We start from the raw sequence: 14,283 nt of genomic DNA, 5'->3' as shown, positions 1-14,283 counted from the left end.
GGCCCCGAGGCAGTAAGAGATGGTTAAATAAATGTGATTATATTAAGGGCAGTTTGATATTATTGGCTCTAAACCCTAATGTAAAATCGTTTTTGGTAGAGTGGCAAAAAAAAAAAAAAAGTATTTTTGGTAGTGTTTGACATCTCGGTGATGAATCGAGATCTCTCGCCAGTTGGCCAAGAGCTTAGTTTGACACTGATTTTACATTAATAAAAGTGTTTTTGGTAATATTTGACATCTCAGTAATGAACCGAGATCTCGCTAGTTGGCCGAGCTCTCGGTAAGTCTACCGAGCCCTCGGTGGCTTTGCCGACCCCTTTGTAGGGTTATCCAAAAGCTTCTATCAAGCTCCACATTCTTCCACATTCTTCTCCAACTTTCACCATTCTTCCCTCCATGCCAGCTGCCCACCCAGCTAGCAGTATCTCAGTCGTTAGATTAAACTAAGATCAACGGTTGTAATCACGCCACCTCAACAAACTTGAAAATTCTACACTCTTCCAACTTCTCACACTCGCAAAAAATACAATCGGACTTCGAAAAAAATTCCAAAAAATTTAAACTGACTCGTAGCGAAGAAAACTATTTTCCTATTTGCTCAAAACCAACCTTTGAAAATAGGATAACTCAAAAATAAAACTCGAAAATTTTTCGGGGCCTCACAACTAGGAAGCCTTTTCCTAAGATAGAAAGAACCTCTACTTAATTTGTTACAAATCATTCATAGTGATGTATGTGATTTACATTGTACATCTACTAGAGGAAGAAATAAGTATTTTGTGACTTTTATAGATGACTTTAATTAGTAGATTTTGTTATGTTTATCTCATGCGTAATAAAAATGAAGTTCTAGAGAAATTCAAAATCTATAAAAATGAAGTAGAGAATCTTTGTGAGACTAAGATCAAGTATCTTAGATCTGATAGAGGTGGAGAATACCATTTTCTTTCTTATTGTGAATCTGTTGGTCGGTATTGTACATGAGACCTCGATCTATAGCCTATACCCCACAACAAAATGGGGTGGCTGAAAGAAAAATAAGGACCCTTGTGGAGATGGTTAATGCAACGCTTCAAAATTCCAATCTAAGTAAGGAATATTGGAGAGAAACGTTACTTACTGCTTGTCACATCTTAAATAAGGTATGTACCTACTAAGAAGTCTATGACCATATATACCTTATGTAATAACCTAGTTTTAACCTAAAGTAAATTGTGTTTATTAAAATAATTACTTGTATTTATATTTAAGTATACTTATAATTACTTATTTAAATGTGTGTTTATTAACATTAACTATATTTCTAATTCTATTTATATTTTTATTTATGTTAAAAAAAAATTAATTAACGTGTAGAAGGCATAGCTTCTACACTTTTCTGTTTTCTTTAGTTGTTTTAAAATTTAATTTTGATTGATTAATAGGGAGGTGAAGTATTGAGCAGTGGACTAAGTGTGGTGTGTGTTTGGTGTGGCGGTGAAAGTGTGTGTGTATGTGAGTTTAAAGACTGGGTTTGTAGTAAACCCAGCAAAACCTTAAAATGAATACCCGAAAAACCATAGAAAGCCCAGAAAATCCGAGAGAGAGAAAAAGAGAAGAGAATGAGGGAGAGAGAGAGAGAGAGAGAGAGAGAGAGAGAGAGAGAGAGAGAGAGAGAGAGATAAAGGGAAAGAGGAAGAAGAGGTAAGCTCCACCTCCATATACTCTGTTTATCTTTGAATTTGATTTTTGTGATGATATATGTTTTGGTGAGGTTTATTTAATTATTAGAGTTGTCTATAGGATCACAAACAACCTAGAGTTTGAAGGAGAAGGGAAGGAGAACGGATTGGGGTGTCCTTAGCATATTTGGAGTTTTTGTTCTTGAATGAGGTTTTGATTTCTAGCTTAGTTGGAGGTTGGAAGTTTGAGTTAGAAGCCTTAAACTTGTTTTTAGAAGTTTAAGAAACTGATTTGGGGTGTTACAATTGAAGGGAAATGAAGTGGGTTGAAGTTTGGAAAATCTGGAATTTTCTAGAAATTTTCCCAGTTTCTGGATAGCCTACTTTGAGGCCTTATATCTTGAGTTTTAGAGAGATTCGTTTTGAGTGTTCTTTAGATGGTTGTAAAGAGGAGTTGCAGAGCTTTACAACGAGTATAAGTTTGCTCAATTTAGAGTTGATTTGATAGGGTAAAAAGCGAGCCAAAGTTGGATAAAAATAAGCAAAAACTAGCAGCAAGGTTGAAGATGATGAACAGTGCCACCGGACCACCACTCGCACCACCAGCGCGTGGCGGCGCGTGCAGCTGTTCCGGTGACCAGAGAAAGTCCCTCCCCACTGCCTTTTCGATTCCGAGTCCGATGGTGGCCTCCGTTTTGAAATCAGAGGCGCCGAACTTAGTATTTGCACTACACACACTAGGATTAGAGAATGAGCGACTTTTATTCTTTATTTAATTGTGGATTTTTGTTATTTTCTTGTACGGGTTTAGGCTCGGAGGACGACCGAAAAGTACGAGACAACCTCTAGCGGCGAGTTAAGCACAAGTTCGAGGTAGGGGAATCTGGGGAACCTTAAACTGCAAAAAAATTGATTTATTGAATGTTAGTTGAAAAATACAATATGTGTACTAATATGTGACTTATATGAATTATTTGAATTATTTGAGCACACTATAAATTAATTAATTATTATATAATTATGTGCATTTATTTGGATGTGAAGCATAATTCATTGAGAATTGGAGTTACAGTGGTGAGAAGGGATTGGGTGTCAAATTTAAATTCATAAGTGCGTAGGGAGAGACGCCCCTTCAGTTGCGACTGATAAAACTATCTTTTTCCCAACACGCATTGGGAACTTCGGTTGCGACCAAAGTTAGGATATCTTGCATTTCGGTTGCGACTGGAGTGAAGATGTGATGCAATTTACTTTTTAAGGGTTTAAATAAAGGAAGTGCAGCATAACATTTATGCATCTATAATATTATTAAATATATATTATCTGCACCATATTGTATGATTCATTGAGATTCAATATAATTAAGATTGCATGTTAAGGTGAAATGTCCCTACTGAGCCATTGGTTAGAGCTCATCCCCTTATAGGCTTTGCAGGTTCAAATACTGAAGATCAGAACCTTTAGAAGAAGTAAGAAGAAGAAGTTTGTGTAAATAAGTGTGAACAGACTTTGAAGTTTAGTTTCGTTTTATTTTGAAAGTTTTGTTAAAATTAAATTACTGAAACAGGTTGTGTGTTGTAAACTAAGCTTGAATCTAGTTTGTGGCATAATAATAGTATGAAGTTTATTTCCATTTATTATATTTTTCATTATCACATTCTGGTTATATTTCATTTGAACAAAATGAAAAGCGTTTTGAAAAAAAAAAATTCGGGTTTTGTTTGACCTTGGTTCTCCAATCATCTATAAGGATGTTTGATATTGCACAACCGAACATGTGTAGGGAGGTTCGGTGCAACAGTGCAAAACATTTTTTTTAAATGTTTTAAAACCGTTTGGTAGTTGACTACCGAACCCATTGCTTAATGTTCAATGGGTTATTATTGAATGATTCATAACAAGTTTGGCACTTGTCGCCATTCCAAATTTTAAATGTGTTAAAATTCAAAGAAATAATAAAAATAACTCATTTGAAGATTTTCAAACCTTGATTTGAGTCTCCGTCCACCAATATTACACTTGTTTAGATCAATATAGAGAATGTTGTAGTAAGATTAGGATTTTTTTAGAAAGTTGGGTGGAGAGGGTGAATGGATAGTTGATGATTGGGTATAGAGAAATGTGGTATAACTGTATAAGTTTAAGTGATTTTTTTTTTTAATTTAATGTTATATTCCTTAAAGTTAATTTACATTATGGTAGAATTGTAAGTTATATTTTTATCAATGTGTTAAGGATAGATGCACCTATTCCAAGGGGGTACAACAGCAGCAGCTCCACGACTCTGCTCGAAACCAATTCTACTTGTTTGCATTCGTTGATGCCTGCGTCTTCGGATCAATGGCTTTCACGTTAGGAGATCATCAGCTTTAGAAATAAAAAAAAGTTGGGCTAAATTGCAGCCCCACTTGTTTTGAAATTCTAGAAAATTATTTGTTTTTTTTTGTTTTTTATATTATGGGTAACCAGTAACCACTATACTTAAGTATTCCCACATGTCGGTTTTTTAAAAATAAGAAAAAAAAAATTGTGAGTGGAAGGTGTTGAAAACTTTTATGGTGTATGTGAGCACCGAAAAAAAAAAAAAAAAAACTTTTATGGTGCCTTATGAAATGGGAAACTATTCATAGATGATTAAGAATCAATGGTAAAGAAGGTCTTCTAGTTGTAGGGTGATTCATCCATTCTTATCCTTAATGGATGTCATAATTGGTTCCTAATTTGGATGATATATATGATGTGTTATCTTTCAACTATTGAGTTGGATTGAAACTCTTTGTGGAGTGAAAGTTGTTGATGTATGTTTAGGACTTTCTGGAATGTATTGACACTGAAATGCATTTCTGTTCTAAGAGTTTGGACTAATTTGGCTTCTGTTTCATGACATTGATTAGGTGCTCGAGTATCTATGGCCCTAACTTTTCAACCATCGGATAACTTTAGGCTATCCGGCCATAGGTGTGATTGTTATATATTGCAGTTGTTATTTATCTACATGGCATGATTTAAACTAAGTGTTAAAAATTTAAAACAGTCTCTATCTACAATTTATATATGGAGTTTGATGGGCGATAAGTATAAAAAGTATATGCTTGACAATGCAAACTAAATGACTAAGTAAATTAGCAAAAAATTATAAGTTTTACTCATAAATTCATGTAAAAGATTTATTTAATTTTAAGTCACAAGAAGTGGTTTAAAATTATACTTTTTTTCTGACACCATATGAAACCTTCATAGAGTTACACTTTATTTTGTTATTATGCAATATGTAAAGAATTATACTTTATTTTGTTATAATGCATAATGTAATTAACTCTAGCTTATGGAGTTACACTTTATAATTTTGTTGAATTACACTTTGTTGAATGATGTAGTATTGTTTTAAGGTTAAGCATTTAGAGTTTAGGTTTTATGACTTCATATTTAGGGTTTTAACCCTAAATTCTAAATTCTAAAGACTACTATAAATCCTAAACTCTCAAAAGAATTCAAAAAAGATTAAACGAAAATTTGGATATGCTTAAATACATTACTTGGGAATGTTTGAGTTTGAATAGTATTGATTATTGAATATATGATGCATACTTGATTTTTTTTTTTTTTTGGTGAGTTTATGACTAAAAAAGATTGTATGTTGTGAGTCGTGACTTATTAATAAAGAACTCAGTTATCTCCAAAAGATTATACATTCAAATATAACTTTACCTAAGTAAGGATTGGTTGTGAACTTGTGATTGCTTATATGATAATTGATAATACACATCGGTCAAGTAAAAAGAACATTACTATCCGCAACTTAGATTTTGGCTCACCTTTATGTGTGTATATATGCATATTAATATAAGATTACGTTCTTATTCAAGAGCAGCCCTTTTGTCAGTATTGTTTTTTCTTAAGCTAAAGGTAATTGTGACATGAATTTTCAAAAGGAAAATCACATGAATTCTACCCCTCTAGAAGGAGACTTGAACCCCAATGCCATTGAACTTTATTACAACTGATTAGAGTCAGCCTTGAATTAAGAAAACAACAAGCAACTTAACCAAATAATAACTACTTCCCAATCTTGAATTAAAAATGCAACAAAAAAAAAAAAAATTGAAGTTCATCAAATGAAAAAGACACAAATGCACCGAGAAAAATACTCTGTGAATAAATAAAAAGGAAGCAGCTAGCCACTGGTGTGGTGGTGTAGTTGGTTATTATGTCAGTCTAACACACCACTGACGGCATTTGTTATTGGTTGGAGTCCCTGCACATTCGATACATCAAAGACATCTCTTGTTCTCTCTTCAATAGATCGCTTAATCTCCATCTCCATTTTGGATATTTTTTCCGATAAATTCTTGACCTGGATTTGTATATGCACCGTCAGCATACTATGCAGTGTTTGAAGAGATTGAATCAATTGAGCAAGTTTGCTGATGTAGTCATACTTTTTGTGGCTCTCCCATGGCCACAGACGAACCTTGCAGTTGTGAACCAGTTGTACACCCTTTTCCATTTTTTTTTTAAACTTTTCTACTTGTTCCTCCGGGAGAGGCAAGATTATTCTCTTATATTCTGCCATCCCTTCGATCAGTGGTTTTAAAACTTCTAGCGTTGATTTGACGTCTTCCAGGTAGCGCCTGAACATCTTACTCTTCTCCTTCACTTGCACAACGGCATCATACAGCACCCCAAATACTGCTCCTAGAGCTGCAGGCCCCCCTACTTCTTGGACATTACTTACTCTCCGCTGCGATCTATGTATTCTCAGTAAACCTGACAGTATTCTTTCCATATGATCAAGTCTCTCAGTTTCTCTCCAAACCCTAAAATTCAAACCAAATCGAAAACCGGAACCTTAGAATTCAAGGAATGCAAAGAAGAGAATGTAAGATAAAAAGATTTTGAAGAGACTAAATGGTATTAGTCGAAACCCTAATAACGGAAGGAAAAGCAGAGTACTCTCGGAGAAGCGGTAGGAAATCCGGAGGAGATCAAAACTTCGAAACCAAAAAGAAAAATTGGGAATTCAGATCTAGCTGAACAAGGAGACACTACCGAGAATTTTAGAGAAGGAAACAAACCCTAAAACACTTCTGGAAGAGGGAGGGGGGTTTGGTTTGCACAGCGAGAGAGGGGGAGAGAGAATGCAGGAACAGAGATGTTTTTTTTTGGCCCCGAGGCAGTAAGAGATGGTTAAATAAATGTGATTATATTAAGGGCAGTTTGATATTATTGGCTCTAAACCCTAATGTAAAATCGTTTTTGGTAGAGTGGCAAAAAAAAAAAAAAAGTATTTTTGGTAGTGTTTGACATCTCGGTGATGAATCGAGATCTCTCGCCAGTTGGCCAAGAGCTTAGTTTGACACTGATTTTACATTAATAAAAGTGTTTTTGGTAATATTTGACATCTCAGTAATGAACCGAGATCTCGCTAGTTGGCCGAGCTCTCGGTAAGTCTACCGAGCCCTCGGTGGCTTTGCCGACCCCTTTGTAGGGTTATCCAAAAGCTTCTATCAAGCTCCACATTCTTCCACATTCTTCTCCAACTTTCACCATTCTTCCCTCCATGCCAGCTGCCCACCCAGCTAGCAGTATCTCAGTCGTTAGATTAAACTAAGATCAACGGTTGTAATCACGCCACCTCAACAAACTTGAAAATTCTACACTCTTCCAACTTCTCACACTCGCAAAAAATACAATCGAACTTCGAAAAAAATTCCAAAAAATTTAAACTGACTCGTAGCGAAGAAAACTATTTTCCTATTTGCTCAAAACCAACCTTTGAAAATAGGATAACTCAAAAATAAAACTCGAAAATTTTTCGGGGCCTCACAACTAGGAAGCCTTTTCCTAAGATAGAAAGAACCTCTACTTAATTTGTTACAAATCATTCATAGTGATGTATGTGATTTACATTGTACATCTACTAGAGGAAGAAATAAGTATTTTGTGACTTTTATAGATGACTTTAATTAGTAGATTTTGTTATGTTTATCTCATGCGTAATAAAAATGAAGTTCTAGAGAAATTCAAAATCTATAAAAATGAAGTAGAGAATCTTTGTGAGACTAAGATCAAGTATCTTAGATCTGATAGAGGTGGAGAATACCATTTTCTTTCTTATTGTGAATCTGTTGGCCGGTATTGTACATGAGACCTCGATCTATAGCCTATACCCCACAACAAAATGGGGTGGCTGAAAGAAAAAATAGGACCCTTGTGGAGATGGTTAATGCAACGCTTCAAAATTCCAATCTAAGTAAGGAATATTGGAGAGAAACGTTACTTACTGCTTGTCACATCTTAAATAAGGTATGTACCTACTAAGAAGTCTATGACCATATATACCTTATGTAATAACCTAGTTTTAACCTAAAGTAAATTGTGTTTATTAAAATAATTACTTGTATTTATATTTAAGTATACTTATAATTACTTATTTAAATGTGTGTTTATTAACATTAACTATATTTCTAATTCTATTTATATTTTTATTTATGTTAAAAAAAAATTAATTAACGTGTAGAAGGCATAGCTTCTACACTTTTCTGTTTTCTTTAGTTGTTTTAAAATTTAATTTTGATTGATTAATAGGGAGGTGAAGTATTGAGCAGTGGACTAAGTGTGGTGTGTGTTTGGTGTGGCGGTGAAAGTGTGTGTGTATGTGAGTTTAAAGACTGGGTTTGTAGTAAACCCAGCAAAACCTTAAAATGAATACCCGAAAAACCATAGAAAGCCCAGAAAATCCGAGAGAGAGAAAAAGAGAAGAGAATGAGGGAGAGAGAGAGAGAGAGAGAGAGAGAGAGAGAGAGAGAGAGAGATAAAGGGAAAGAGGAAGAAGAGGTAAGCTCCACCTCCATATACTCTGTTTATCTTTGAATTTGATTTTTGTGATGATATATGTTTTGGTGAGGTTTATTTAATTATTAGAGTTGTCTATAGGATCACAAACAACCTAGAGTTTGAAGGAGAAGGGAAGGAGAACGGATTGGGGTGTCCTTAGCATATTTGGAGTTTTTGTTCTTGAATGAGGTTTTGATTTCTAGCTTAGTTGGAGGTTGGAAGTTTGAGTTAGAAGCCTTAAACTTGTTTTTAGAAGTTTAAGAAACTGATTTGGGGTGTTACAATTGAAGGGAAATGAAGTGGGTTGAAGTTTGGAAAATCTGGAATTTTCTAGAAATTTTCCCAGTTTCTGGATAGCCTACTTTGAGGCCTTATATCTTGAGTTTTAGAGATTCGTTTTGAGTGTTCTTTAGATGGTTGTAAAGAGGAGTTGCAGAGCTTTACAACGAGTATAAGTTTGCTCAATTTAGAGTTGATCTGATAGGGTAAAAAGCGAGCCAAAGTTGGATAAAAATAAGCAAAAACTAGCAGCAAGGTTGAAGATGATGAACAGTGCCACCGGACCACCACTCGCACCACCAGCGCGTGGCGGCGCGTGCAGCTGTTCCGGTGACCAGAGAAAGTCCCTCCCCACTGCCTTTTCGATTCCGAGTCCGATGGTGGCCTCCGTTTTGAAATCAGAGGCGCCGAACTTAGTGTTTGCACTACACACACTAGGATTAGAGAATGAGCGACTTTTATTCTTTATTTAATTGTGGATTTTTGTTATTTTCTTGTACGGGTTTAGGCTCGGAGGACGACCGAAAAGTACGAGACAACCTCTAGCGGCGAGTTAAGCACAAGTTCGAGGTAGGGGAATCTGGGGAACCTTAAACTGCAAAAAAATTGATTTATTGAATGTTAGTTGAAAAATACAATATGTGTACTAATATGTGACTTATATGAATTATTTGAATTATTTGAGCACACTATAAATTAATTAATTATTATATAATTATGTGCATTTATTTGGATGTGAAGCATAATTCATTGAGAATTGGAGTTACAGTGGTGAGAAGGGATTGGGTGTCAAATTTAAATTCATAAGTGCGTAGGGAGAGACGCCCCTTCAGTTGCGACTGATAAAACTATCTTTTTCCCAACACGCATTGGGAACTTCGGTTGCGACCAAAGTTAGGATATCTTGCATTTCGGTTGCGACTGGAGTGAAGATGTGATGCAATTTACTTTTTAAGGGTTTAAATAAAGGAAGTGCAGCATAACATTTATGCATCTATAATATTATTAAATATATATTATCTGCACCATATTGTATGATTCATTGAGATTCAATATAATTAAGATTGCATGTTAAGGTGAAATGTCCGTACTGAGCCATTGGTTAGAGCTCATCCCCTTATAGGCTTTGCAGGTTCAAATACTGAAGATCAGAACCTTTAGAAGAAGTAAGAAGAAGAAGTTTGTGTAAATAAGTGTGAACAGACTTTGAAGTTTAGTTTCGTTTTATTTTGAAAGTTTTGTTAAAATTAAATTACTGAAACAGGTTGTGTGTTGTAAACTAAGCTTGAATCTAGTTTGTGGCATAATAATAGTATGAAGTTTATTTCCATTTATTATATTTTTCATTATCACATTCTGGTTATATTTCATTTGAACAAAATGAAAAGCGTTTTGAAAAAAAAAAATTCGGGTTTTGTTTGACCTTGGTTCTCCAATCATCTATAAGGATGTTTGATATTGCACAACCGAACATGTGTAGGGAGGTTCGGTGCAACAGTGCAAAACATTTTTTTTAAATGTTTTAAAACCGTTTGGTAGTTGACTACCGAACCCATTGCTTAATGTTCAATGGGTTATTATTGAATGATTCATAACAAGTTTGGCACTTGTCGCCATTCCAAATTTTAAATGTGTTAAAATTCAAAGAAATAATAAAAATAACTCATTTGAAGATTTTCAAACCTTGATTTGAGTCTCCGTCCACCAATATTACACTTGTTTAGATCAATATAGAGAATGTTGTAGTAAGATTAGGATTTTTTTAGAAAGTTGGGTGGAGAGGGTGAATGGATAGTTGATGATTGGGTATAGAGAAATGTGGTATAACTGTATAAGTTTAAGTGATTTTTTTTTTTTAATTTAATGTTATATTCCTTAAAGTTAATTTACATTATGGTAGAATTGTAAGTTATATTTTTATCAATGTGTTAAGGATAGATGCACCTATTCCAAGGGGGTACAACAGCAGCAGCTCCACGACTCTGCTCGAAACCAATTCTACTTGTTTGCATTCGTTGATGCCTGCGTCTTCGGATCAATGGCTTTCACGTTAGGAGATCATCAGCTTTAGAAATAAAAAAAAGTTGGGCTAAATTGCAGCCCCACTTGTTTTGAAATTCTAGAAAATTATTTGTTTTTTTTTGTTTTTTATATTATGGGTAACCAGTAACCACTATACTTAAGTATTCCCACATGTCGGTTTTTTAAAAATAAGAAAAAAAAAATTGTGAGTGGAAGGTGTTGAAAACTTTTATGGTGTATGTGAGCACCGAAAAAAAAAAAAAAAAAACTTTTATGGTGCCTTATGAAATGGGAAACTATTCATAGATGATTAAGAATCAATGGTAAAGCTAGAAGGTCTTCTAGTTGTAGGGTGATTCATCCATTCTTATCCTTAATGGATGTCATAATTGGTTCCTAATTTGGATGATATATATGATGTGTTATCTTTCAACTATTGAGTTGGATTGAAACTCTTTGTGGAGTGAAAGTTGTTGATGTATGTTTAGGACTTTCTGGAATGTATTGACACTGAAATGCATTTCTGTTCTAAGAGTTTGGACTAATTTGGCTTCTGTTTCATGACATTGATTAGGTGCTCGAGTATCTATGGCCCTAACTTTTCAACCATCGGTGGCTTTGCCGACCCCTACCGAGAATTTTAGAGAAGGAAACAAACCCTAAAACACTTCTGGAAGAGGGAGGGGGGTTTGGTTTGCACAGCGAGAGAGGGGGAGAGAGAATGCAGGAACAGAGATGTTTTTTTTTGGCCCCGAGGCAGTAAGAGATGGTTAAATAAATGTGATTATATTAAGGGCAGTTTGATATTATTGGCTCTAAACCCTAATGTAAAATCGTTTTTGGTAGAGTGGCAAAAAAAAAAAAAAAAGTATTTTTGGTAGTGTTTGACATCTCGGTGATGAATCGAGATCTCTCGCCAGTTGGCCAAGAGCTTAGTTTGACACTGATCTTACATTAATAAAAGTGTTTTTGGTAATATTTGACATCTCAGTAATGAACCGAGATCTCGCTAGTTGGCCGAGCTCTCGGTAAGTCTACCGAGCCCTCGGTGGCTTTGCCGACCCCTTTGTAGGGTTATCCAAAAGCTTCTATCAAGCTCCACATTCTTCCACATTCTTCTCCAACTTTCACCATTCTTCCCTCCATGCCAGCTGCCCACCCAGCTAGCAGTATCTCAGTCATTAGATTAAACTAAGATCAACGGTTGTAATCACGCCACCTCAACAAACTTGAAAATTCTACACTCTTCCAACTTCTCACACTCGCAAAAAATACAATCGGACTTCGAAAAAAATTCCAAAAAATTTAAACTGACTCGTAGCGAAGAAAACTATTTTCCTATTTGCTCAAAACCAACCTTTGAAAATAGGATAACTCAAAAATAAAACTCGAAAATTTTTCGGGGCCTCACAACTAGGAAGCCTTTTCCTAAGATAGAAAGAACCTCTACTTAATTTGTTACAAATCATTCATAGTGATGTATGTGATTTACATTGTACATCGACTAGAGGAAGAAATAAGTATTTTGTGACTTTTATAGATGACTTTAGTAGATTTTGTTATGTTTATCTCATGCGTAATAAAAATGAAGTTCTAGAGAAATTCAAAATCTATAAAAATGAAGTAGAGAATCTTTGTGAGACTAAGATCAAGTATCTTAGATCTGATAGAGGTGGAGAATACCATTTTCTTTCTTATTGTGAATCTGTTGGCCGGTATTGTACATGAGACCTCTATAGCCTATACCCCACAACAAAATGGGGTGGCTGAAAGAAAAAATAGGACCCTTGTGGAGATGGTTAATGCAACGCTTCAAAATTCCAATCTAAGTAAGGGATATTGGAGAGAAACATTGCTTACTGCTTGTCACATCTTAAATAAGGTACGTACCTACTAAGAAGTCTATGACCATACCTTATGACTTATGGTTCAACAGGAAGCCTAATCTAAGTTATCTTAGAGTTTGGGGCTGTAGAGCCATAGTAAGGTTACCAAAACCCAAGATAAAGAAATTGGGACAAAAGACTATAGAATGCTTATTCTTAAGATATGCAGAACATAGCAAGAGATATAGATTTCTTGCTGAATTCTAAAGATGCTGAATTCTATGAGAATAGGTTCAATTCTTTACCTAAGGCCACCAATGAAAAAGTTAAGGTGTTACAAGATAATAAGGATGATGAACCAAATCAGCCTAGTCAAACTAGTGAGCCTACTAAGCCTATTGAACTCAGAAGGAGTAAAAGAAGAAGAATAAAAAGATCTTTTGGGCCGGATTTCATAGTGTATCTTGTAGAAGGTACTAGAGACTCACACAGTAGGCAAACTATGATTACGCCTAGCATAGAGTCTGATCCTCTTACATATGAGGAAGCAATGAAATCCCAAGATGCAGCCTTTTAGAAAGAAGCCATCAATGATGAAATGGATTCCATTATGGGCAATAAGACATGGAAGTTGGTTGATCTACCACCTGGATCAAAACCTATATAGGGTGTAAGTGGATCTTCAAGAAGAAGATGAAAGTGGATAGAACCATAGACAAATTCAAAGCTAGGTTAGTAGCTAAAGGGTTTACACAAAAAGAATGAATAGATTATTTTGATACATATACTCATGTGGCTAGAACTGCAACCATAAGGATACTAATAGCCTTTGCCTCTATCTACAAGTTTGAGATACACCAAATGGATGTGAAAACGGCTTTCCTAAATGGTGAATTGAAGGAAGAGATTTATATGCAACAACAACAAGGATTTGTCATGCCTGGACAAGAACATAAGGTATGTAAGTTAATTAAATCTTTAATTGTGAGGTTTAAAGCAAGCACCTCAACAATGGCATGAGAAATTTGATAAGATTATAGTATCTAATGGTTTTCGGATTCATGAATCTAATAAGTGTGTTTAAAGTTAGTTCTATAATAATAAAGGTGTGATTATCTGGTTGTATGTTGATGATCTGTTTGTATGTTGATGACATGCTAATTTTTGGACTGATTTAGAGAGTGTAGACAAAACTAAGAAATTTTTATCTTCTAGCTTTGATATGAAGGATATGGGTGAAGCACATGTTATCCTGGGTATGAGAATTAAAAGGTGTAATGATGGTTTGATGTTAACACAATCACATTACATAGAAAAGGTACTTAGGAATTTAATCATTTTGATAGTAAACCTGTTTCAACACCCTTTGATCCAAACTTGAAGTTGTATCTTAACAATGGTAGATCTGTTGATCAATTAGAATATTCTAGAATAATAGGTTGTTTAATGTATGCTATGACTTGTACTAGGCTAGATATAGCTTTTGTAGTAGGCCAGCTTAGTAGATATACAAGTAATCCTAGTCAATTAAATTGGGATGCAATCTCTCGAATATTAAATTTTTTGAAAGGTACCATGTATTATGAAATATGGTACAGTGGGTATCCTATGGTTTTAGAAGGATACACCAATGCTAGTTGGATAACAGATCGGGAGGA

This window comes from Dryas octopetala, chromosome 9 (genome assembly GCF_963921425.1).
Source record: "Dryas octopetala chromosome 9, drDryOcto1.1, whole genome shotgun sequence".
Taxonomy (NCBI): domain Eukaryota; kingdom Viridiplantae; phylum Streptophyta; class Magnoliopsida; order Rosales; family Rosaceae; genus Dryas; species Dryas octopetala.
Note: the sequence above shows the minus strand (reverse complement) of the source record.